The 25044-nt window shown below is 39.6% G+C and overlaps 1 protein-coding gene and 1 long non-coding RNA gene across 5 annotated transcripts in view; both read right to left on the reverse strand.

Annotated features, from left to right (window-relative positions):
• Positions 1–25044, reverse strand: part of THRAP3 (thyroid hormone receptor associated protein 3) — a 72109-nt gene that overhangs the window by 41793 nt on the left and 5272 nt on the right. For 2 of the 4 annotated variants that reach the window (XM_073317337.1, XM_073317338.1), the window contains exons 2-3: positions 19903–19986; positions 18312–18576 (exon numbers count right to left, since the gene is read on the reverse strand). The exons of 1 other annotated variant lie outside the window; for it this stretch is intronic. The gene's annotated coding sequence lies outside the window, so the exon portion shown is untranslated. The remainder of the gene's footprint in view (positions 1–18311; positions 18577–19902; positions 19987–25044) is intronic. One more of the 4 variants, XM_073317340.1, reaches the window with a different exon arrangement.
• Positions 829–12482, reverse strand: LOC140900361 (uncharacterized). Its single transcript, XR_012155611.1, has 2 exons — positions 4903–12482; positions 829–4824 (listed from the first exon to the last, which is right to left on the reverse strand). It is a non-coding gene; the product is annotated as an uncharacterized lncRNA (long non-coding RNA).

A 25044-nucleotide genomic window follows, 5' to 3' on the forward strand; every position in this document is an offset into this window, starting at 1 on the left:
TTTCTGCTCCGGTCTACGTTTAGCTATGCACATTAAAACAACTCCTGGTGTGTATAACTTCCACTACAAGAGGAAATGCAGATCTGAACTATTCATTTGCAGACTGATCTGAAATGGATGTACACGGGCACCACCTGTTCAGAAAAAACAACTCAGCTGATAGCTAGCCGTGAAGTCACATTTTTGATTACTTCTTAAAACCAGACCAGCAGAGAATCACAGATCTGAGAGAAAAATAAAAAAGCAACTAGAGACTGAGAATGTCACCAAGTCCCTGGCAGGCTGAAGGAAGGCTCCTCGATACCATTTGCCAGCTGCACAAACCAAACATGTGCTGTGTGACTGTATTACTAAAAATAACACTGTTTAGCAGCCCATCTTATTTAAGTTCACAAGTAGCTGGTGGTTTCAGGTTTAGCGCCACTGCTATCATGTAGTCATCCAATGCGGATGAACTTTCCAGTATTGTTAATCAGCACAGCAAGCAGCCCAGTTTAGGCTCAAAAGTGGTCAAGGCTACTAAAGTTACAGAAAGCTATTTCCTGATTCTTTTGTTTATTCATCCTTAAGTTCTGTTCTTAGATGTGGCTAGGAGGTACCTGGAGACAGCTGAATACAGACAATGTTCACATCTTTATTCTTACAATTTCTGTGAGGGCTGGGAAGGGATTCCGTACAGTTGCTATGAAAGTTTGACCTTTCATTGGCAACAACAGTTGTCATTGTCATAGCTCTAGATTACTGATTTAAGTAGTCTATTTACTGAAATGCTGGCACTTAGCTGCTACAGTGCAAAGTTAGGATAGACTTTTCTTTTTGCGAATACAGACTAACATGGCTGCTACTCTGAAACTTTTCTATCAGACTTTCCCAAATTCTGAGATGCGCCCCTGGAAGAGTACAGACAGTATATAAATTAGGATGGGTAGGTTTTTAACACCGTATTATAGCGTGGGAGGGCAACCAGTTTCATTTTCCATGCCTGCATGACATAACTTCTTAATTTGACCCTGTATTTTGTACTTGCTACTTAACCGTGCTCATATAGCCAGGTTTGCTATTCTGTATTGTTCTCTAAATTATTAATTGTGTGTTTTACAGCAACCTGTACCTCCAATCAGGCATACCATGGGAGCCTGATATCTCCCCTTCTGGATCATTACCAGTGTTATCACCAAGGAAACCATGGGACTGACTGCCAAAGGCACTACCTGAAGCTGTATTAGATTTCTACATTTCCATGACTACAGATTGACAAGTTAACTCTCCAGACAAAAAACCACTACTTTCCCCAGGAGCATCTATTTCACAATATATGCCAATTCAAAACACATTTCATTATTAACCTATGCTGTTAGCCGTCAGTGGACCTGGAGCATGTAATTCTCTTAACGTTAAAGGAAGCTACAAACCAAGAGATGCAGTTCTTTACTTTACACGTGCATGTCAGCATAACATTCCTGTAGAAGACCTATCTATTTAAATATGAATATATCAAGGCTTAATGGGTGAATCATATATTAAGGTTTCATTACATAATTCTGTATAAAGGGTTGCAATTTTCAGAAAAATGGAACATAAGAGTAAACGTAAATGGCTCTTCAAAGATGACCATTTGCACAAGTAAATCAGATCAAACATTCCCACAAACAGACTCATTTCAACAAGGTCCAATAGCGGAAGTGTCTCGTTTTCTCTGGGTATGCAACTAATATATCAAATTCACAAACCACCCCGACCCTGACTTAAAAAAAAAAAAAAAAGTCAACTATTCACCACCAGTTCCACTTACTTTACTGAATGCACAATCTCAAAGATTTCCTTTGGGTCTACGCTATTATCCATGTTTTGTCAATCCTCCGAGAAACCCATAATCATGAGATTTTTAAACAAACAATTTCATTATTTTTATTAAAAGAAAAGGAGTACTTGTGGCACCTTAGAGACTAACCAATTTATTTGAGCATAAGCTTTCGTGAGCTACAGCTCACTTCACCGGATGCATTTTTATTGTGATCTGTTTTGACTCGATGGAAGACAGGGAAATTTGTCTTATGTTCTATGAAAAATAAGCTCTGTGAGAGTGTGCTGCCTTTCATAATCTTATGAGAGGAAAAATTCACTCATGTTAGATCAGTTTTCTCCTTTTACTAGAAAAACCCTTTTCTATTTTTATAGCTTATTCCCCAGCATACTTATCTCATAGGTATCTTTTTGTACGGTTATTTTATGTATTCCATACAAATTTCTCTTTCAACTAAAAAGCTCCACTTAATTTAATGCTTATTATTTAATACTGCTTTTTATCTTCAGAGTAGTTTATCATAAGCATTAATCCAACACACCCATGAAGTAAGCAAGCTTTATTATTCCCCATTTTACAGACAGGGAAAGTGAAGCAGAGAGGTAATGCACTCAAGACTGCAGTACTGAAGCTGAGATTATAGATCAGAAGTTTTACGTTCCAGCCCATTTTTAAGAACATTTTCCTATGCCAAGACATGGGTCAAAACAAGAACATTTCTGAAGTTTACATGCAGTGCGTTTTTCTAGAACTGTTTCTCCTCTTTTTTTCCTTGTGGCCTCTATTACATTATCTCTCAGGATTCCCTCCCTTCCCAATTCCTTTTTGGAATATCTTTCAAGGAATCTATAATTATTACTTTAACACATGTGAAAGGATTGAAGCAGAAAATAATCCCAACATATCCAGGCAAATTCTGTAGACACCATCATAGCTGAAAACTCGTAGCCTGCTACATGACACTCAAGAATCCTAGAGAGAACTTCTATACCACAGATCACACAATACGTTGCCAAGCCCAGCAAGCAAAAATACTGGTCTCTACCAAAAGAAACACTTCATTTGTCTTCATAGATGTCTGTAAAGCATCTACCATAAAGCTAGGAACATTTAGTAATCAATGGAATAAAAAAAAATTAGCTTACATGTACACCGTAATGTTCAAATGCCACAGAACCAATTAGGCTCAGCATTCTCAGAGACCAGGAAAAAGAATAATGCTTTGTAGAGTTTCTGTCAGAAGATGTGTTTAGTTAGGGAAAGAAAAATTAATTTTTACCTACTCCCAATCTGGCCAGTTCTGTTTTACCACCAATTTAGCAAATAAAAACTTGCAGTTTGCTTATACTATAGTAAGCACTCAAAATGAAGTACATGCTGCCTACAGAAAGGCAATTCCTCGCCCAAACAGCTCACAACCTAATTATAATTTAATAAGTTCAATGCCAGAAAATCGTTCAGTTTTAGCAACTGTTAAACTTGACTTTATTTGCTTAAACTAACTGAAAATGAAATAATGGCTAAGATAAAATGCTTTCTTCTTTAACATACTTGTACTCTGCAAATCTGAACTCCAAGAGCATGCTAAATAGAAAACCACAGAAACAGTTGTTTTTAAGTACAAAATGTAATTTGAATAATTAAGCAGTGGAAGCCACTTGTCTAGACAGGGAAATAACAAAACTTCATAGTAAAGGAAGATAATTTGAAACTTAATTTTCTTTAAACACAGCAACTTTCCAATGTCCAAATTACTGACTTGAATGGCTTATATTGTTTCAACTCATCTAGCCCTTGCCCACAGCCACATCGTTATCATTTGAAGATCACTTACTGTTGGTTGCCACAACTCCCCGACCTATATTTTCCAAAAAGGAGTCAGGGTTCTATACTGCTGACGTGAGTGGAAATGCAGCTGTTCAGTTCCTTCTGAAAACGTTCAGTTTGCCAACTTGGTAACTACCTGCAACAACAGGCTTTGGATTCAACAACTAACTACTAGCAGAGGGAGGAACTGTAATATTAATTAAAAACTCCTGGTCCCCATTTCTGGTGCTGTTACTGACTTCACCTGATCTTAGACAAGTCTCTTACCAGCAGGAGAGTGGGGTGGGGGGGAGAGAAAACCTTTTGTAGTGATAATCACCCATTTTTTCATGGTTTGTGCGTATAAAAATGTCTTCTGTATTTTCCACAGTATGCATCCGATGAAGTGAGCTGTAGCTCACAAAACCTTATGCTCAAATAAACTGGTTAGTCTCTAAGGTACCACAAGTACTCCTTTCCTCTTACACTCTGTAATTCAAGTTAGCCATCTGTAAAAAGTGGTGACACTTGTGTGCCTTCCAGGGAGATGGCAGGAGGGGCAGGGATCAGAGATGTACTTTGCCTCTGTATAGTGTTTTGGGATCCTGGAATGGAAGGTGACGTAGGAGTTCAAAGTATTAGCTCAAATTAGGGGCATGGAATAAGAATCAAGTTATTATAAAACAGAATAGCCAGCTATCAGCATATTAAGTATGTTTTATAGCATGTTCATTTTCAAGTTAATAATCCATCCATGTCTTATGAAGTGCAGTGTGACTGGAGTACATCAAATTGCATGAGAAACGTAAATACTGAAAAACAAGGCAGACACATCTCTATCTACACCAGACATGAGCTAATGTAATAATCTAACACACACAAAACCAAAATAAACCATGTCCTTAGCACGTTCTCTTGCATTCCGGTACTATAAACTTACTGAAAACTGCTCCAAAGCAACATTGTAGCATCATGACTTTCCTGCTGTCTTTACATTTTTAATATGCACATTTGGCAAAGGAACGAGAAGGGGCACTCTTTCTCCTTCCACTCTAGTGCCCAAGTGGAATATTTTTCATTCTATGCATTAACTCCCTGAATAAAAGAAACCATAGTCCAATCCTCATTTACCACTTGCACCTGTCATATCTGCTGTATTGACATTTGAGAGTCCAACGCCGCGTGACAATCAAATGTCTAGGGGCTAAGTCAACCTAAGTTACGCAACTCCAGCTATGTGCTTAACATAGCTGGAGTTGACGTACCTTAGGTCAACTTATTGCGGAGTCTACATCATGCTGGGTTGACAGGAGAAATTCTCCTGTCGACTTTCCTTATGCGTCTTATTCTGGTGGAGTAGTAGAGTCAACAGGAGAGCAATTGGCGGTCGATTTAGCAAGTCAGCACTAGACCCTCTAAATGGACTCCTGGTGGATGGATCACTGCGCGTCGATCCCCTGTTAAGTGGAGACAAGCCCTAGAGAACAACCCAAAATCTGGACTCTCCTGCACGCTCAAACCAATAGGCACTGTTCATACTAAGAAATAGGACACCTGCCTGCTCTCCTCCCTTCCCCCATCAAGACCTGGGAAACTTTCCATATCAATCTTGACAAAGGAATCCCTAAGATAACATTTGGATTCAAACCAGGTTTCTCAGAGAAGGATTTATTATCCTGTTGGCCCCTCGCACAGAAAATAAGCATGCCAGCAAGGAGTGACCATTTGCAATTTTCAAAAGGTGGTGCACTGCCATTTATCCTGCTCAGAAAGAAATGTCCTTACCCTTATAGAACTTACTACAGTACCTGAGCCTGCCATGATTACTTTATGTTTTATTGTTAAACCAAAACTACATTTGTGTTAGTGATTGTGGATGAAAGCTGAACTAAAATCACTGTCTCCACCTCAGTGCAAGGAGAAAGATCTGCCACTTTCATTAAAGAAAAACATTATTGGAACAGTTTTTGATGAGCTTGAATATCCATAAATAATAAATAATAATAATAAATGAAAGATGAAAATGATATGGTCTTACTTCAGTATCCTAGACAGTTGTCAAATTTAATGACATGAAGCCAATTAAAGTTGCTGTTCTAAATGAACAGTCCAGCCTCATAAAAAAAAAAAAGAAGAAAAGGATTATATCTGCTATGTGTGACAGCTGCATAAAAGCTGTTTACCAGCAGCACTGCTCTGCAACTCTGATAAGGTAATGGTAAAACCTGTCTGAAATACAAGAGGCACAGCTAACTACGTCAACGTTACTTCTCTCTGTCAAGGGTACAAAAAACATTTAAATCTTACAGAAGACTGAAAGCACCTTTTGGTTTTGTTACTTCAGAAAATGAAGTCTCAGTATTATTTTACTTTTCTAGTGGATTTTTACTTCTTAAGTCAAGGCTTGATCTAGCAATGGAAACCACACAGGCAGAATCCCTTGAAGTTAGCAGAATTCTGTAACAGGAGGAAGGACCACTTACGCACATCCCGCTGTAGTATTGGGGGTCTTGCATAATTAAATGAGCTTTCATTCACAGAGTCCACAATCTTCTTTAAGAGGTGGTCTACACTTAAAAATTAGATCGACCAGCTACGTTGCGCAGGGCTGTGAAAAATGTCACACTCTGAGTGCTACAGTTAGGTCAATATAACCCCCATTGTAGATGCAGCTAGGTCAACGAGAAGGATTAACTACATCAATGGAAAAACGCCTTCCGCGGACACAGGATGTGTTTACGCTATAGTGTTGTAGCTGCCACCGTAGCACCCGCAGTGCAGACATAGCCAAAGATTGCATGGATCAACATAAGCCTGAATGCTTTTAACACACCTTACTAAAAACGTGACATAGAATCATAGAATATCAGGGTTGGAAGAGACCTCAGGAGGTCATCTAGTCCAAACCCCTGCTTAAAGCAGGACCAATCCACAAGTTTTTGCCCCAGATCCCTAAATGGCCCCCTCAAGGATTGAACTCACAACCCTGGGTTTAGCAGGCCAATGCTCAAACCACTGAGCTATCCCTCCCCCCACACATTATTCAGAAGTGTGTGTATGGGGGGGGGGGGGGTGCGGAATATTAGGCACCTTGGCAACGACAGAATTCAAAAGCCAAACTAGAAAGGCAGAATTTTAAAATGGTTGGAGTTTTTCAGTGAATCCAAAGTAAAAAGAAAAACAGTACTGCGGGTAATGCCCTACTGGTGTATGAAAGCTTAAGACAGAAAATGATATCTATGTACTCAATGTTATTTATTACAATAATTTTCTAAGAAGATAACCATACAAGTCTGTTGAAGTTTCAAACATATTCCACATTAGTCAATTTTTAAATTTTATTATTCTGTAGAGAATTTTATGTTTTTTAATCACAACACAACCTGTCTATTTAGCAATGTTAAAGCAGACTTTGCTTTTTATTTTCACTGGGAGCTTCCAAAGAAAGCAGAACACTGTAATTCCCTTTCATAGATTAGAATATAAGCAAAATGCTGGGTACTTAATGGAGGTTAATGAGAGAAATCAGAGTACAGTACACAGAATATCAGTGGTTTAAAATAACTGCACCTGCCCTACCATCTTGAAAGGGAATCTTCCTGGACAACACTGCCACTTTAACTCACGCCAAATTTGCTTTGAAAACAAGGTTCTAATTACTTGACTACTTCAAGGAGACACTAGCTTTGTCAAATATAGCTCCGCTTACCCTAGTTTCTATTCACTTTCAAAGACTGATTTTTCCCGTATGAAACTCCAAACTCCTGTAACTAACCTAACTTTTAAGAGAGGTGTAATGGCATCAAGCAGTTAAAAATTTGGTTCACAGTGTGATAGAAAAGTTATTTACAGATATTTTGAAAGATTATTCTGAAAACTTGTCAGTTGTGCCACACAAGGCCTGATTCTGCAAAATGATGATTCCTGAGTACCTGCCGTGGAAACTGACAGTCTATAGGCTGAATGGAGATAGTCAGTACCTTGCTGAATCAGCTGCTTCTCCTCCCCCTTCCCCCCCAAAAAGGGAGGGGGGGAATATAATCATTATAAACTTGCCCACCCTTACTAAGCCAATGCTAATAAATATCTATTGTTACTGCACTGACTCAGAAAATGTTTTACCCTACTGCAAGCAAGGGGGCAACTTCAAATATATTTTTCAAGTCTGTTACACAGTATTACATAGTTTTTTTTAAGCAGCAGCACCAAGGATCCTCAAAAAAATTGCATTATGAATTTACATGGTGCTCTGAGGAATTGCTTGGTCAATATTCTAGGGTCTCTACAACAGCTGCTCTTCCAGATTATAAAGCAAAACTGGTTTTTGTCTGAATTAATAGTGTGGGATACTCCCTATGATACAGACACAGCAACACTGGGGCCCCATCCAAATGTATTCTAAAACAATGAAATATGAAATGACAGAATAAATCTATTTTATTGACATTAAATATGTTTATTCTCTTTATGTAACGTTGAAACAGAACAATCTATGTATTAGTTAACCAGCCTGAGGCACCATTCCCCCCCGGTAAGTGAAATTACAAGGATAGAATCATTTAGTCAATTGAGTTTGTTGGATTTCCTGGACAGTCGAATACTTGTTACTTTACATTACACGATTACAATTGTTTCATGCAGAATGAAAAACACACTTGAACAAAAACAGTACAATTCAGGTATCACCATCACTTTTTAAAAAATGTCCGATCCCCTTTTTAATGTAATTCCTGATTCTACTAAAAATTCACCTGTTTTGTGGTATTTAGTGATAAATAGTTTTCTATAGACAAAGCACTAGTGATTTTTCCAGCAAATTACACTGCATTTGAAAAATAGAACTATAAAATTAGCAGAAGCCTCCTAAGGGGTAAATGTCATACAGTGCAATTTCTTATTTTAGAACATCAATTGTTTGTTTTGCAACAGATGTGTCACTGCTGACCAATGCCTTTATGCATAACCAGTGGAAAGTACTGATTTGGAAAAGTTATCAAAGAAAGAAGCAGCAATCCTTAAAAATTACAGTCTTATTTCACTTTACATGTACAGGCAGAGTGAGAAAATACATGCTTGCAAGCTGACATGAAATGCAGAACATACGGCCTCCAGCAACAGCTTGCTGCATAGCAATAAAAAAAACTCAGTGTATAATTTATGGTTTAATAACTTCCCGGTACAAGATTATTTGGTGTACTATATGTTGCTAAACTTTCTAAAATTGAACTTCAGTTTCTAAGGTTAAGTATTTGCTGTCTCTGATACCATGAATCAATGTCATGGCATAGCAAGAATTTAGGTATCATACATTTTTGTCATGAGGCAGAGGGTAGCCCCTATTTTGATATTTGAAAAACACCCAAAAGTATAAATACATACTTTATATTTATAATAATTATGTATAGTGTCTCATTCTCAAGAAGTCAATTAACTGAAGATCACTCATATTCCAACAACAAATACTTACTATGCACTGCAACTCTGTTTATCCAACACCCTGTTTTTACACAGAGCAGTGTTTGGGAGCATGGTGCTTCTGGTGGTGCCAGATGTCCTCACCACTCAATTGTCAAAGATCCCCTGTTGCCTTCCCCCAAGCACAGAGACCTTCACTCTAAATTTCGGTTTAGGTATTCCGTCTAACTATTGCTTCCACTTGGCTACAACAGCCATCACATGCTGTCTTATTGGATGTGTAATGCTGATGGCTAATAGCTAATGCATTCTATCCCAAAGGTAGCTTGCAAAATGCTGTTAAAAGCACTTACCCCTTCAACAATTGTATTTCTTCTTAATCTGGGTTCAAAAAATGGATATTAGCATCTCCCCATGATGTTTGGCATGGTGCCATAGGCTAAAAATCAATTTAAGGCTAATTTAAAGTCCTGTCCACCTAAACACTGCTAGCCAATGTTGTACAGACAGATTTCAGCTCATTTTTCAGGAAGGAAGAAAATGGTGGTTAATTCTATTTTACCACCTGTGTAGAATTTAAAAAAATCAGCTCCTGAAAGCTAAATCAGCATCTGAGTATCCACTTTCACCAACTGTTTACAGGTTCTGCAACACACAAAATTTCTGGAAAAGAGACCAAAACATCATGCAAAGTCTCTAACTGAGAAGTAAGAAATTATTAGAATATGATGACCCTGGCAGAAGAACTGGTGAAACCCCAAGAACTTCTCTGAACTGGCATCTCTTAAAACAGCCTTGAATGGGAGAAAGGAGGGGGGAACATGTTCTGGTTAAACTCTTACAAGGGTAGACAAAAAGTAAGAAGTACCGAGACCTCCTTGGGAAGGGCAAATTATAATCCCATTTACTCAATCACTTGGTTGTAATTAAGGATACGATTTGGTCACGGAGGTCATGGGTTCTGTGACTTTAACAGATCTCCATGACTTCTCTGGCTGTCAGCCCAGGACAGCGGGGCTCTGGCTTTGGCTTCAGCCCCGCTGTGACCATACCCTGATTTGTCCCACCCCCCCATGACTGTTCTGTGATTTTTGCTTAATTTTACCATGAAAAAATTGTATCCATGATTGTAATATACCCAGAATGTTGGTTGTAAACATCAAATGAGGGAGAACTGACACTCCAGAATCAAATTTACATAAGAAAACAGAACAAAAAACAAACCAAAACCCTAAACACTAGTTCAAAAAAAGAAAAAGAAAAGGCTGTCTGTTTTTAAAAGGAACATTATAAAAATGTGTCCTAGTTATCATAAACCTGTGGGAAATGTCTAGATTTTAAATGCTTTTTTTCCACTTGTTACCATACACGAAATATGAACAGCCAACAGAACAGAAACATAATGGTGTTTCTCCTGCTGCTGCAGCAACCAAAAAAAAACTGTTCCTAGCGCCACGCTGACCCAAACAAAGGAAAAACATAGACCACTGAAAACATGGAGATAGGAAGGAAAAGATGTTTGCCAAGCAGCAAACTCTCAAAAGGGTGTGACAAACAATGGAGAGTGAAAAAATAATTAAAACCTATATATTTCACTGATTGCTGGAAAACAAATTTGCATCCAAGGTATGACAAATACAAAAGATGAGTTTTCACAAACGAATGCTTTATAACAAAAGAAAATCCAACATATTTTAAAGAATATAAATTAAAATCTTTAGATTACTCAGAAGTATGATCCATAAGTTACACCACCAGTTTTCACCGATGCCATTTTATATATCAGAAAAATGTCAGTCCCCTAAGAAGAGTGCTCTAAACACACATCAGAAATCAACTGCAGAGCCAGAGAAAATACTCACTGGCTTTTAGTCTCAAGTTAATAGTTCTCCCTCCATGCTACCTAGTTACATTTTCTATTTCCCACACAAATTATCCCCTTTTTCTGCCCTCACATAGTTTACCTCCACATTGGAAAACAAGTATTTCTGATATAAGCCCCTTATAAAGCTTACAGGTTTTTTAACATTTTGCAGTACTGTAACATTCAACACCATCAGGTGGTGACGTGTTATCCCCATATATAAAATGGGGATATTGAAGTTTGAAGAGGTCAATCAACTTGCCTAAGGTAACAGAGCAAGTCAATGACTGATCTGGCAACTGAACTCAGGTATCCCAGCATCCAGTCCGGGGTTTTAACAAGACTACCCTTCCTAAACATACATCACACCCCATTAATAGTTTATAATCTAATTTCAGGAGTTGTAGCTGTGTGTTTCCATTTGATAGCCACAGTTCACGTTTACAAAGGAACTCCACCCATAACTCCAAATAGCCATTTCACAGATAGGTTCTGGAATCAAACATGTGGAATATCATACAAATCTCATTGAGAGCGAGTCCCTAATGCATAATAAAGTGGATGATGAAACAACACATCAAGGGATGCAGTTCTTCCATTCTAAAATAAACGTATGAAAATGATCATGAGTGCTTATGGATCAATATCCTAATAAAGCACAAGATGGGGTATTAGCTGGTATGTGCCACAGACCACCAAATCACACCTGAGAACAGGATGACTGGATCCTTACACAACTAACATGTGAGGCAAAAACTGCATGCAATCAGGATTTGCTGATAAGCAGGGCTCAGGCAAACAATATGTTGTTTAATATGGCTAAATGCAAACCTATATATCTAGGAACAAAGAACATAAGGCCATACTTACACAATGGGAGATTCTATCCTGGGAAGCAATGACACCGAAAAAGATCTGGGGGTCATGGTGAATAATCTGCTAAACATGAGCTCCCAGTGCGATGCTGTGGCCCAAAGTGCTCATGTGACCCTTGAATGCATAAACAGAGGGCTCTTGAGTAGCAGCAGAGAGGTTATTTTGCCTCTGTATTTGGCACTGGTGTGACTGTTGCTGGAATACTATGCCCAGTTCCAGTATCCACAATTCAAGAATGGGGTTGATAAACTGGAGAGGGTTCAGAGAAGAACCATGAGAATAGATTAAAGGATTAAAAAACATGCCTTATAGTGACAGACTCACAAAGCCCAATCTATTTAGCTTAACAAAGAAGGTTAAGTAGTGACTTGATTCCAGGCTATAAATACCTATGTGAGGAACTTCAATCCATCGGTGATCTTCCTGATAACACCATCCTGGCTACTATGGATGTAGAAGCCCTCTACACCAACATTCCACACAAAGATGGACTACAAGCCGTCAAGAACACTATCCCCGATAATGTCACGGCTAACCTGGTGGCTGAACTTTGTGACTTTGTCCTTACCCATAACTATTTCACATTTGGGGACAATGTATACCTTCAGATCAGCGGCACTGCTATGGGTACCCGCATGGCCCCACAGTATGCCAACATTTTTATGGCTGATTTAGAACAACGCTTCCTCAGCTCTCGTCCCCTAAAGCCCCTACTCTACTTGCGCTATATTGATGACATCTTCATCATCTGGACCCATGGAAAAGAAGCCCTTGAGGAATTCCACCATGATTTCAACAATTTCCATCCCACCACCAACCTCAGCCTGGTCCAGTCCACACAAGAGATCCACTTCCTGGACACTACAGTGCTAATAAACAATGGCCACATAAACACCACCCTATACCGTAAACCTACTGACCGCTATTCCTACCTGCATGCCTCCAGCTTTCACCCTGACCACACCACACGATCCATCGTCTACAGCCAAGCTCTGCGATACAACCGCATTTGCTCCAACCCCTCAGACAGAGACAAACACCTACAAGATCTCTGTCAAGCTTTCTTACAACTACAATACCCACCTGCAGAAGTAAAGAAACAGATTGATAGAGCCAGAAGAGTTCCCAGAAGTTACCTACTACAGGACAGGCCTAACAAAGAAAATAACAGAACGCCACTAGCCGTCACCTTCAGCCCCCAACTAAAACCCCTCCAACGCATTATTAAGGATCTACAACCTATCCTAAAGGATGACCCAACACTCTCACAAGTCTTGGGAGACAGGCCAGTCCTTGCCTACAGACAGCCCCGCAACCTGAAGCAAATACTCACCAACAACCACATACCACACAACAGAACCACTAACCCAGGAACTTATCCTTGCAACAAAGCCCGTTGCCAATTGTGCCCACATATCTATTCAGGGGACACCATCACAGGGCCTAATAACATCAGCCACACTATCAGAGGCTCGTTCACCTGCACATCCACCAATGTGATCTATGCCATCATGTGCCAGCAATGCCCCTCTGCCATGTACATTGGTCAAACTGGACAGTCTCTACGTAAAAGAATAAATGGACACAAATCAGATGTCAAGAATTATAACATTCATAAACCAGTCGGAGAACACTTCAATCTCTCTGGTCACGCAATCACAGACATGAAGGTCGCTATCTTAAAACAAAAAAACTTCAAATCCAGACTCCAGCGAGAAACTGCTGAATTGGAATTCATTTGCAAATTGGATACTATTAATTTAGGCTTAAATAGAGACTGGGAGTGGCTAAGTCATTATGCAAGGTAGCCTGTTTCCTCTTGCTTTTTCCTACCCCCCCTCCCCCAGATGTTCTGGTTTAACTTGGATTTAAACCTGGAGAATGGTCAGTTTAGATGAGCTATTACCAGCAGGAGAGTGAGTTTGTGTGTGTATGGGGGTGGGGGGGATGTGAGAAAACCTTGATCTATGCAGGAAATAGCCCGACTTGATTATGTAAAGAGTTGTCACTTTGGATGGGCTAGCACCAGCAGGAGAGTGAATTTGTGTGGGGGGGTGGAGGGTGAGAAAACCTGGATTTGTGCTGGAAATGGCCCACCTGTTGATCACTTTAGATAAGCTATTACCAGCAGGACAGTGGGGTGGGAGGAGGTATTGTTTCATGATTTCTGTGTGTATATAAAGTCTGCTGCAGTTTCCACGGTAAACATCTGATGAAGTGAGCTGTAGCTCACGAAAGCTCATGCTCAAATAAATTGGTTAGTCTCTAAGGTGCCACAAGTACTCCTTTTCTTTATGTGAGGAACAAGTATTTGATAATGGGGTCTTCAATCTAGCAGTGAAAGGTAAAACAGAATCCAGAAGTTGAAGCTAGAGAAATTCAGACTGTAAATACAGTGTACATTTTTGAGAGAGGGTAATTACCCATTAGAAAAATTTACCAAGACTCATGGTGGATTCTCCATCACTGGCAATTTTTAAATCAAGATTGGATACTTTTCTAAAATATCTGCTCAAGGAATTATGTTAGGGAACTTCAATAGCCTGAGTTATACAGGAGCTCAGACTATAGTTACTATGGCCCCTTCTGGCCATCCAGTCTAGAAACTGGGAACTTTTTGCAGTTTTCCCCATCTCTGATAAGAAGGAAAGATTGGCTGTTTGATGCAAGTGTCTCTCCTGAAGCAAAAGGCTTGATTGTACTCCTTGATCCATCTTTCATTTTCTTGGAAAACCTGGTTTCCAGTTGCATTCTGAATTTTAGTCTCCTGGCATGGCTATTCAGCAGTGCAACCATAGAAAAGTAGGGTTTAAGTATAACCTCTCCACAGTATGAAGTGACAATCTGCAAGACATTTTACTTTCTGGAGGGAAAAAAAACCCCAAAACACCTTCTTGGGTGATATTTATCTGATGACAGTGTTTGCTTTTCTAGTATTCCCAGATATACTTTTCTATAATCTGGATTGCTGAAATTCTCCAATACTATTGACATAAATCAAGCTATGTATGTGACTGAACCAATGACCAAAGTACTTTATAGCAAGACATTATGGCTCCAGGTCAAAGCACTTTTCCAAACAGAACAAATGAACTAATCAGGAATATTAGATTTCCAAATAATTCCACTAGCTATAAATTAATCAATGCCTCCAACTCCGGTGCTAGTTACTTCACCACTAAACTGAATTTATAAATCACACAGAGTAAGAAGCCTAGACTTTCATTAAAGTCATTAAATAATTTCAGGTTTCAGAGTAACAGCCGTGTTAGTCTGTATTCGCAAAAAGAAAAGGAGTACTTGTGGCACCTTAGAGACTAACCAATTTAACCAAATTAAATAATTTGGATCCCAAACATACCAATACATCCAACAGAAAACCTTGACCGGGCGTCCAGAACTTTTGGATATTTGTAATGGAAAGCTGGAGACCTTGGTTTTCTGTTACAACAGTAAAAATGAACAAAGGAAAAGTTCCCACGATACAGAGAAAAAATGGATTTTGCAGTCATGACTTTTTTTTCCCTCCAAATGCACGCAAAGGAACAGAGGTAAATGAGCAATAAGAACATCCACCAAAATTTCTCACTTCGAAACTAATAATAATTTCCTCATAGTGATGTCCTACTAATACTGAGGGCACGGCTACACTTACAGATGTAGAGCGCTTTGAGTCAAACCAGACTTTGTAAAGCGCAGTAGGGAAAGCGCTACAGTCTGTCCACACTGACAGCTTCAAGCGTGCTGGCATGGCCACATTTGCAGCACCGGCAGTGGCATTGGGCGCAGTGCATTATGGGCAGCGATCCCAGCATGCAAGTGACTGCAACGTGCTTTTCAAATGGCGGGGGTGTGTGTGTGTCTGTGACAGGAGTGTGTTGTGTGTATGTGGGGGGGGTGGGGTGGAGAGTAGGTTTTGGGGGGGGGGGGCTGAGAGCATGTCAGCATGCTGTCTTGTAAGTTAAGACAGCAGCAGACCCCCACCACCACCACACAGCATTCCACACTAATGGTTGCTTTGTCTTGGAGCAGATAAGCATGCCAGCTCTCAGAAACAGAGCTTTCAAAGGGCATATCCCCATTCCTACAGTGATTCAAAAACAATGACAAAAGTGGCCACTTGACTTAAGGGGGTTATGGGACGGTTCTGGAGGCTAATCGGAGCGCAGTAATGCAACACTTTGTCTACACTGGTGCTGCGGTGCTCCAGCGGGGGCATAGCAAATGTTATTCCACTCGCCGAGGCGGAGTACCAGCAGCGCTGTAGCCACAGAGTCAGAGCACTCGACATGCCTTGCCAGGGTGCCTTGGTAGTGAGCTAGTGTGCCCAGGACTCCTTTATTTTGTTGTAACTCGCAAGTGTAGCCAACTCCTGAGTAGCTGGTACAGTGACTTGCGCCCTTGTGGAAGCAGTTGGAGATCCATTACTGTTTAGATTTTCACACCCCACAAGAAGAGCAGGAAATGCTCAAAAAAGATCCCCTTTGTTTTGCATAACAAAACTATTCATCAATCAGTTCATAGAAAGGAAGACTAGACTCATATGCATAATTCAAGTTATTGTGCTACTTTTTATGCAGCCAAAGGAAAATAAATGGCGTGCCTGCCAATGAAGTTCCAACCCCCACAGGTCACTAGTTCCAGTGTAGTCTGGAAACCAGCAGACTCCACATACTACTCTCATTAAAACTGCACAACTTTACATGCAAAACTCTGGAAGTCATGTTTCCAAAGAAATAGTGAGTAATGCTAAAAACAACTGAATCCCAGTCCCTTTGGGGTCTTTTCTGATGCATAACATGAACAATTACAGCCAATATTGAAGAATTAAGATACTTTAGAAATTTAGACTAGACTACTAAAAGATTAACCTGAACAGCTTTTATTTATTTGAGCATAAGCTTTCGTGAGCTACAGCTCACTTCATCAGATACCCATGCATCTGATGAAGTGAGCTGTAGCTCACGAAAGCTTATGCTCAAATAAATTTGTTAGTCTCTAAGGTGCCACAAGTCCTCCTTTTCTTTTTACGGATACAGACTAACACGGCTGCTACTCTGAAACCAGCTTTTATTTACAAGCTGCAAAACCAAATCAGATGTTTATTCCCAAAACAAGTGGTTTGATTGCTTATTTGAACCTTGACTAACTCCCACTCTCCCCAGCAGAAAAAGTGGAAAGACAAAATGGTTTCAGATTGTAATAGATATGGCAATTCCCTGTGATATCCTTGGGAGACCTTACTGAAATAAGTTCATGTATCTTTGGGGTCACTTGTATTAAATGAATGGTTCATTTATTATTGTAGTCTGGGATTGTATATAACCTCTCAAGATGGGGACATGTGACAGAAGTGAGACCTGGGGGTTCAAAGGAATATATGGAAAATGTACCAAACAAGTTTCAGAGTAGCAGCCGTGTTAGTCTGTATTCGCAAAAAGGAAAGGAGCACTAGTAGCACCTTAGAGACTAACCAATTTATTTGAGCATGAGCTTTTGTGAGCTACAGCATCCGATGAAGTGAGCTGTAGCTCACGAAAGCTTATGCTCAAATAAATTGGTTAGTTTCTAAGGTGCCACTAGTATTCCTTTTCTTTGTACCAAAGAAGGAAAACCTGACTTTTGGGACAATGTGTGAACTGGATTTCCTTGGGAACGCCTGGGGAGAGGTTAATGCAAATTGCCCATCTTCGGTTATGCAAAAAGCAAGCCTTCTGAAGCTATGGCCTGAGGGGTTATTGTTTGCTGATCACCTGAGGCCAAGATCCAAGGCCCAAGATGTATAAAGGAAAGACTGAAGTATTCATAGTTGTTCTGGTTCTGAATCAGACGGTTATGAATTTGTAGCCATGGGGAAAATCCAATTACAGGTTTTGAAGGACTGACACCTACCAGAGCCCAAGGTTGGATCTGGGGTGACCTCTGGTAAGCTTTTTAGCATGTGTGTAGGTTCTTTTATTGGTTTTAATATGTTCTCTCTGAAATGTTCCCACCTTAACAATAAACATGCTTCCTTAAAGGGCTGTGTGGTAACTTGTAACTGCTAGCAATTGTGTTGTTTAGAGCCTTTGGAGAGAAAGCAAAGTATAGAAGTTGGTCAATTTAGGCAGTCTGCCTAAGATGGGGATCTCATAGCATAGGCTGGGAACTGTGCAGCTTGGAAAAACCCTGGTCAGGACAGAGAGTCACGCAGGTCTCCACTCAAAAGAGGTGATGTCTGAGGAGCCCGGAGGGTAGAGTGGGTGCCCTTGATGAACCACAGAGGGAAAAAAACCAGAGGTGCAGTTGCCCCGAACTGTGTATTGATTATCTTTTCATGATGTAGTCCTATACTACCCATCGCCACAGAATATACCATACTCATGTTTTGCTAGATTGCAGCAGTGTTGTTCTAGAAGTTATATGTCATTTATCGCATTTTTAAGTACCTCATTTCCCACCCCTCTTAGCTAGAGGAAAACTGACCCCACTCCAGACACTGTCCTGCTGCTATTTTACAGCACTCTTTATAAAACCCACTCTAAGAGAAAAAAGGGACATATTTACTGATAACTTTCTTGCTGCAACTCTTTCGACCCACTGCTTCAATCCATCGAAGTGCTCTTATATTCTCAAAAGTGACTGCCTAAAAATGAGATTGAGTAGTTCCGTGTGCTGTTCCAGGGTTATAGTGTTTCAGAGTCAAGATGAGTTCTTTCTGGCTCACGCACAGACACCAGTGATAAAAATTATCTGCAACTGGAACTTCGTATAATTCAGAGCCACGACAGACTCCAGATCACTCTCCAAAAGGTGTACTAGCTCTGTAAGACTAGCAGGAGGAGGAAAAGAAATCAGATCGGTTTTTTACAAGAAATGTGCACGTATACATATATCACTATCTTTTATTTTAGATATTTACAGGGCACCTATCACTTTGACTCAGAAAACAACTCTTAATTAAGACGTCAATTTTTGAGAGTTTTGTTTGTTAGTTTGCTTGCTTAATTCAGAATCAATAAGGCAAGAGGGATAACAGGCTCATTGAATGACAATGCAGCAGACCGCCATCAAGCAAGGATGGCATGGTATTTACCAGAAGTGGTTTTTAATCAAGAAAAACATGGTCTCTTCTACCCCAGGAAAATCTAGTTAGCACCAGTTTAAGGCATTTTTTATTTAAAAAACTGTTTCATTACATTACACTACACATCACATTACGCTTAGCTTTAGTTATATATTCAAATTGTGATTAAATAAGGCAGTAGATACACAGATTAATTTAGGGTTGTACAAATAAAAAGTAAAACTGCAGTGGGTGTAACGCTAAATATTATGTAACATATGTAAGTATAATACTGAACATTGGAATGTCTGTATATATTTTGGTTCGGTATTTTCTCAAGGAAATTATATGTTATGATTCATATTTCAGTATTATATAAACAAAAGACAAAAACATTCAATTATATGAAAACAACAACAGTTCAGAGTTGTAGGCTTGAAGCATTAAGCAATCAGAAGCACGCAGAGCTGCAGATACCAGTCCAGATCCATTTGGCCATGCAGCATTCTGTAGCAGAAGACCAACTCTGATGCAGTGGATAGGCCAAGCCTATTCCTCAGTTTTGAATGAATGTAACCATAGTTTGAAAAGATTTGCTGTATGCCTGCTGAACTTGCTGGACACTGACGCAATTATTTTTCCCAGTTTAAAGCAGGTTTAATCTGATATTTACCAGCATCTTGTCCTAAACTAGCTTTTCCTTGGAAATTGCCAACCCAGCTGTCAAGAGAGATTATTTCCTTATCAGTGTGATAGCCTCAATGAGTAGAGAAGATAGGAATAGCATTTGCAGTTAATTTTTATTCCCTCTAACAGAAGAACAATTGTAACTTCCATGTAGTGATGATTTAAAATACCCAAGTTGTCCCACTTCAGGCAGTGAGATACTCACACCATCTAAATTAGCCATTTAGGACTCTCCAAAGTTCTACCTCTTCAAAATGATTACTTACATCAATGGCTTGCTTGGTTTTGCCTTCAATGAGGTTCTGGTATCAGCTCCACACCCCTTACTCACACCTTTTAAGAGCACATATTCTTTGCAAACAAGTTGCATTTGAAAATTGACCAGACAAGAATGTATTTACATACCTTGTGTAAGTCTCCAATTAACTGTGGTTCTTAGCTCTTAAACACCTGGTCTTTGTCGCAAATGGTTAAACTCTCCCCCAATTTCTAAAGAAAAGAAATCATGTATCAGCACACATGTAGGTTTACTGGGATAAGAAAGGTAGACCACTGAGTTTAGTCATTCTCCCTTGCACTCCTCCCCACAAAGTACCAAAAAGTTTCAAATATTCAATTGTGTCAGCAAAGTAGTTTAGTTATAAAGCCCTAAGTCAGCAAGCGATCACAACTATGACACCATACAAACAATAAATAATAAATTAAGTTAGTTGCTGATTTATTTTATATTTGTTGCCCACACATCGAAACTGGTCCTCTTAACAGATCTAGCGCTCCTGGGGACAGAATTTAAACATCAGAAGCAAGGAGCAAAAAAGCAATGCTTCCATGTTTACAGTATGAAACCCAGGGGCCTATTCACTAAGCTTAGTAGTTTAGTTTCTGCTGTGAGAAGTGAAATACAAATGAGAACAAGTTTGACACACACACTCTGGCTGTCTCTGGAAACTACTGCTCCCCTCTCCTTATCGCTAGTATCTTCTTACAGCCACATTACCATCATAAATCACAAACAAATGATCAGCGTGGGTGGGAGCCAGAGCTGTCAGTTTACATGTGGGGGCAGGGAGAGAACAGGTGGGTCCCCTGTACATCCCCCCTCCCCAGAAGTAATGAGGCTCCTTTGAAATGGCCAGGAGAAATTTTTGCTTTTTTTAATTTTATTTTATTAGTTACAACCAGAGAAAGGCTAAGTGTCATACATGGAGTGGGCAGGGATGAAGGAGGTTGAATAAGGGCTGAGAAAGAGATTGATTAGTAGCTGAATTGAGGGAGGATGAGTGAAAAAGGCTTTTATGGAGTGACAAGTAGAGAGAAACTGCACTGTAACTCCTGACAAGTTGTTTGTTGTCTGTTTCTGTTTGTTTGTCTTATCGGTTAGGCCTTATCTTCATAGCTCTGTTTTCTCTGTTTGTACAGCCTTGCACAGGGGGTACCCCCAACCTCGCTCAGGGCCTACAGAGACTGCCAGAACACAAATATTTCCCTCTTCCTTGTTCAGAAATACTGCACTGCGTATGGAGGGATGTGGTGTGAGGGTACACTAGGGCTGTTGTAATGAAAACTGCAGGGTGATCATTATTATAGTGAAAATAATCTACAAATTTCCTACAGACCAGGTACCAGTTAATATCTCTTTATACTGCCCTGAGACTATACAACATTGAAACTTTATAATGGAATATGCAAATTATCCACAGTGGATAATTGAAAATAAGAGCCCAGCATACATGCAGAGAGCTATAAAAGAGCTGAAATCAAAATGTATGCTACTAGCTGACACACAAGACTAAGGGGAAAAACCACACACACACTTGACTCATTACATTGGGAAGAAGCCAGAAGGGAACTTCGTTCTCAGAGGAAGGTATTCCTGAGAACAATCCCAGCAACTGCCAGTCATCCCTTCACAATGCTGCATCATTCTAGAATAAAGCTACATGGCTCTACTGACACTGCCCAGAATGGTCAGTGCACCATAAATTATTTGCTAGGCAGCCTGCATATTCTCCTATTTGAAGAAGCTTGAATTTTTCTGACACTGCGCATCTTTACAGAAAAGAAAAGGTCAGTGAAAGACTACTGAATAAAAATCCAATGCTGCCTCACTGAGATTAAAATACTCTGCCCATCACTACCCAGTACTTTAGTGTTCTCTGAATTGCCACTGTGTTCTATAAAACAGCAGCTTCCGGTTATCATGGAGTGAAACGATGCAAACATGCGTCTCATGCCAGTGAAAAAGTAATGCCATGTTGTTATCACTGTTCACAGCTCCAATATTACAAAGTAGAGAAGCAGAAATTCAAAGCTTTCTCCCGGCTAGTAGCAGTGATCACTTTCATTACCCTGCCCCTCTTTTTCAGATGCAATAATGCTCTTCACCAAGAGACAGAATGCAGAAAGATGTTTCCCAGCATAAAAGACCCAGGGAGTTAGACTTAAGTAGTCACCCAGAGAACCTTCAAAATGGCAGATATTTCTCTCCAGACACCACTTCAGGGCACTAAGAGAACAGAGTAGGCCAAGATGAGCTCCTGTAGGCACTTAAATGTGCTTTCATCGTCATTCAGGGATCTGCCATCAAAAAGTACAGGCCAGCTTGTCAATCACCCAACACATGGCTGCTGAGTGGTGAAACCAGTCAGTCTATCTTTGCTGAAGGAAGGACTCTAGCAATATATGTCTGTAAGCATGCAGTATGTTTGAAGGACACACACATACTGACTGCAAGGAGAGCCACCATGGCTGTAATCGCTACAATTAACTCATGAGACACTGTAAACAGTTATCTTCCAAATATTTTCCAGAGTCACAGTACCTTTTGAAACCTAATGCTATTAAATCTATCTCAGACACACTTGTCAATGCCAGCAGACCTACACTAGTCTATATAAATGAAAAGCAAAAATATTCTCTCGCACACAAACAACCACCCTCCCTGTCACCATCGTAAGTAATGTTAAAACAAAAGAGTCAGATGACCTCAAACATTCTCTGTGCCAGGCAACTACTACCTGAACACACCCAGGTATTAAATACAGCTCAAAGTAACCTAGCTTTTCCAGCTACGGAAAAGCATTAAGGATATGCGGCTGCTTAAATAATTATCCAGTTCTGACAAGCCAAACCGTCATTCTCCAAAGACAAAACCAAAGAGCTGAAAATAGAGCAACTGGCCACTATTATTTTACACAGCTGGTGGACTGAGCGGACAAGGAATGCCCACACGGCCAAAAACACCCTCAGTCTTCATCTGTCCACCTAGATGCTTACATGGCCTCCAACAGCATACTTTTTTTTTTACGCTACATAAAATGAAATCTCTTGATGCATCTCCATTGACTTTAGCGGAACTGCACCTGCTTTATGACAGTGGCAAATTTCACTCAGTACATTTTGTTTTCAACTAACACCCTTGATAGTCTGACCACATTAAAGGACACCCACTTCTTTATCTGGCTACCAAATTTCAAAATGCCTAACTGGTAATAAACATTCGGAACACAGTTCTAATTTAACCTGAAAGGCTGACTGCTTGATTTGAAAATGGAATTTGCAAAACTATTTGAATTAACCAAGCTGGATTATGCTGATAACCATCAATGGCCTTGGCGCCAAGCACTATAATACAGGCTATGCATATTTCATTTAGAAACACCCATACCACAGAACAGCTCCACTAAAGCAATTCAAATTAAAAAAATTAGCAAGGGGCCTGCTTCACCATATAGGCAAGGCTGCCATCTGGCATGTTTAAATTTGAGTCTTAAGCTCCCAAAACTGACAGTGCATACAGCTCAAGGACGACAGAGCCTCACACACTACTCAAGCAATCCTCCTTCTATATAGTGCTTGTTATCCAAGAAAGGGTTGCCACAATGTGACACTAGTCAAGGACAGGGCAGAGATGCAGGGCAGGTAAAGTAATTTAGAGATGAGGGTGATTTCAAAAGGTAAAATGAGCAGAAATTGCAAAGCATATCTCAGCATGATCACAGACAGGACTTCTACAAGCAGATAACCACTTGAGTAAAGTACAGAGCACCATGTTTGGCCACATGTAAGCAGGGTGGATTTGATTTAAATCACTAGACAGGAAGACTCGATTTAATCATGTATTTCTACATAAAAGTGCTTTCTTGTTGGCTGTTATAACGTTAATACATATTCTTCACAGTTCAGAGATAGATGAAGGTTTCATTTTTAGAAGGTACACAATATATACATTTTTAAAGTGATTTATTTTGAAAACTTTTCTGATTAGTTTTACAGCTATATCAGAAAATGAATGATTGGTTATTTCATTTACCAAAGGAAATTGAAGCAGATATTTATGAATATCATGGGAGGTGAACTATCTCCAATTCAACAGGTTAATCATTAATATTTGTAGGATTTTCTTGCCATACTGTATTAGGAGAAGAACATCACCACACAGACATTTAAATGGTTTTATTTAACTAAAACAACGTTATGTATTCTGGATTTTTTTCTTCAACAACAAACACATAATATTTTAACAAAACAAGCATATGAATTTTTGAATTTAGTTAAACATTCAAGTTTTTTTAAAATCAGGTTTGTTTTTGTTAAAATTGTTAACTAAAATAGTTAAATGAAATATTTAAAAAACCACAAAAATTAAATCGATTGTGTCAGCCAGGTCAAAGTGAGAAACTTAAATATTGGCTTCTGCAGCTAACTCAGTCGTCTTCACCTTCATTTTTCCGTTTGTCCATAATCTGGAAAAGAAAAATAAGCTTTCCTGCTTTGCCAGGTCCCAAACGATTTCTCGATTTGGAATGAATTAGTCCAAAGGAAGAAAATAGTCTTTCTACACCAGCAGAAGAACCTACTGCTGTGAAAAGTGAGATCATCACTTCAACAATCTCTGAATCCAAGTGCTTAAGTGACTTCCACCAGTTCACTGGTGTGACTTTCTTTAAAAGATCATCAGCAAACATGTATTTCTTGAATGGCTCTTATTCCCTAACTTGGTCTCCTTTATGGCCTGCTGCCATTATAGGTTTTCCCTTCTAGTGAGAGAATGGTATGGTAGATCTCAAATCAATGAAGATTACACTCAGAAAGACCTCAAGACTTCTGGAATATGCTGCTCAAACTGTTTCACTTTTGCTTCTACTGCTTGTCCCTCCCTTCTCACATTTATCTCCAGACTTCTTCTCCTTGCCCAGACCTATTCCGCGCCCAACAATCTTCTATTCATTGAACTTTCTGAAACTTTGCACTTTTAAAGAGAGATAAGGGATTGACTCTGTGTACACAAATTTGCAGAGGGACAATAGGGTTGAGGTCTGTTATTTCTCACCTCTGTATTTTATTTATTTACTTAAAAGCATTTTTGCTGTTATCAAGCATGTTATCTCCAGAGACACAAATCCACAGTTTGAGAACTTCAAAACTAAGCCCCTCTGATGGCATCTTCTAGACTGAGAACTGAGTCCCATTGGGTAGATAGAAAGATTAACCTAAATAATCTATACAGAAGCCCCTGGAATCCCATAAGATTAGGTCCCTAATCCA

This window comes from Lepidochelys kempii, chromosome 19, assembly GCF_965140265.1.
Source record: "Lepidochelys kempii isolate rLepKem1 chromosome 19, rLepKem1.hap2, whole genome shotgun sequence".
Classification (NCBI taxonomy): Eukaryota; Metazoa; Chordata; order Testudines; family Cheloniidae; genus Lepidochelys; species Lepidochelys kempii.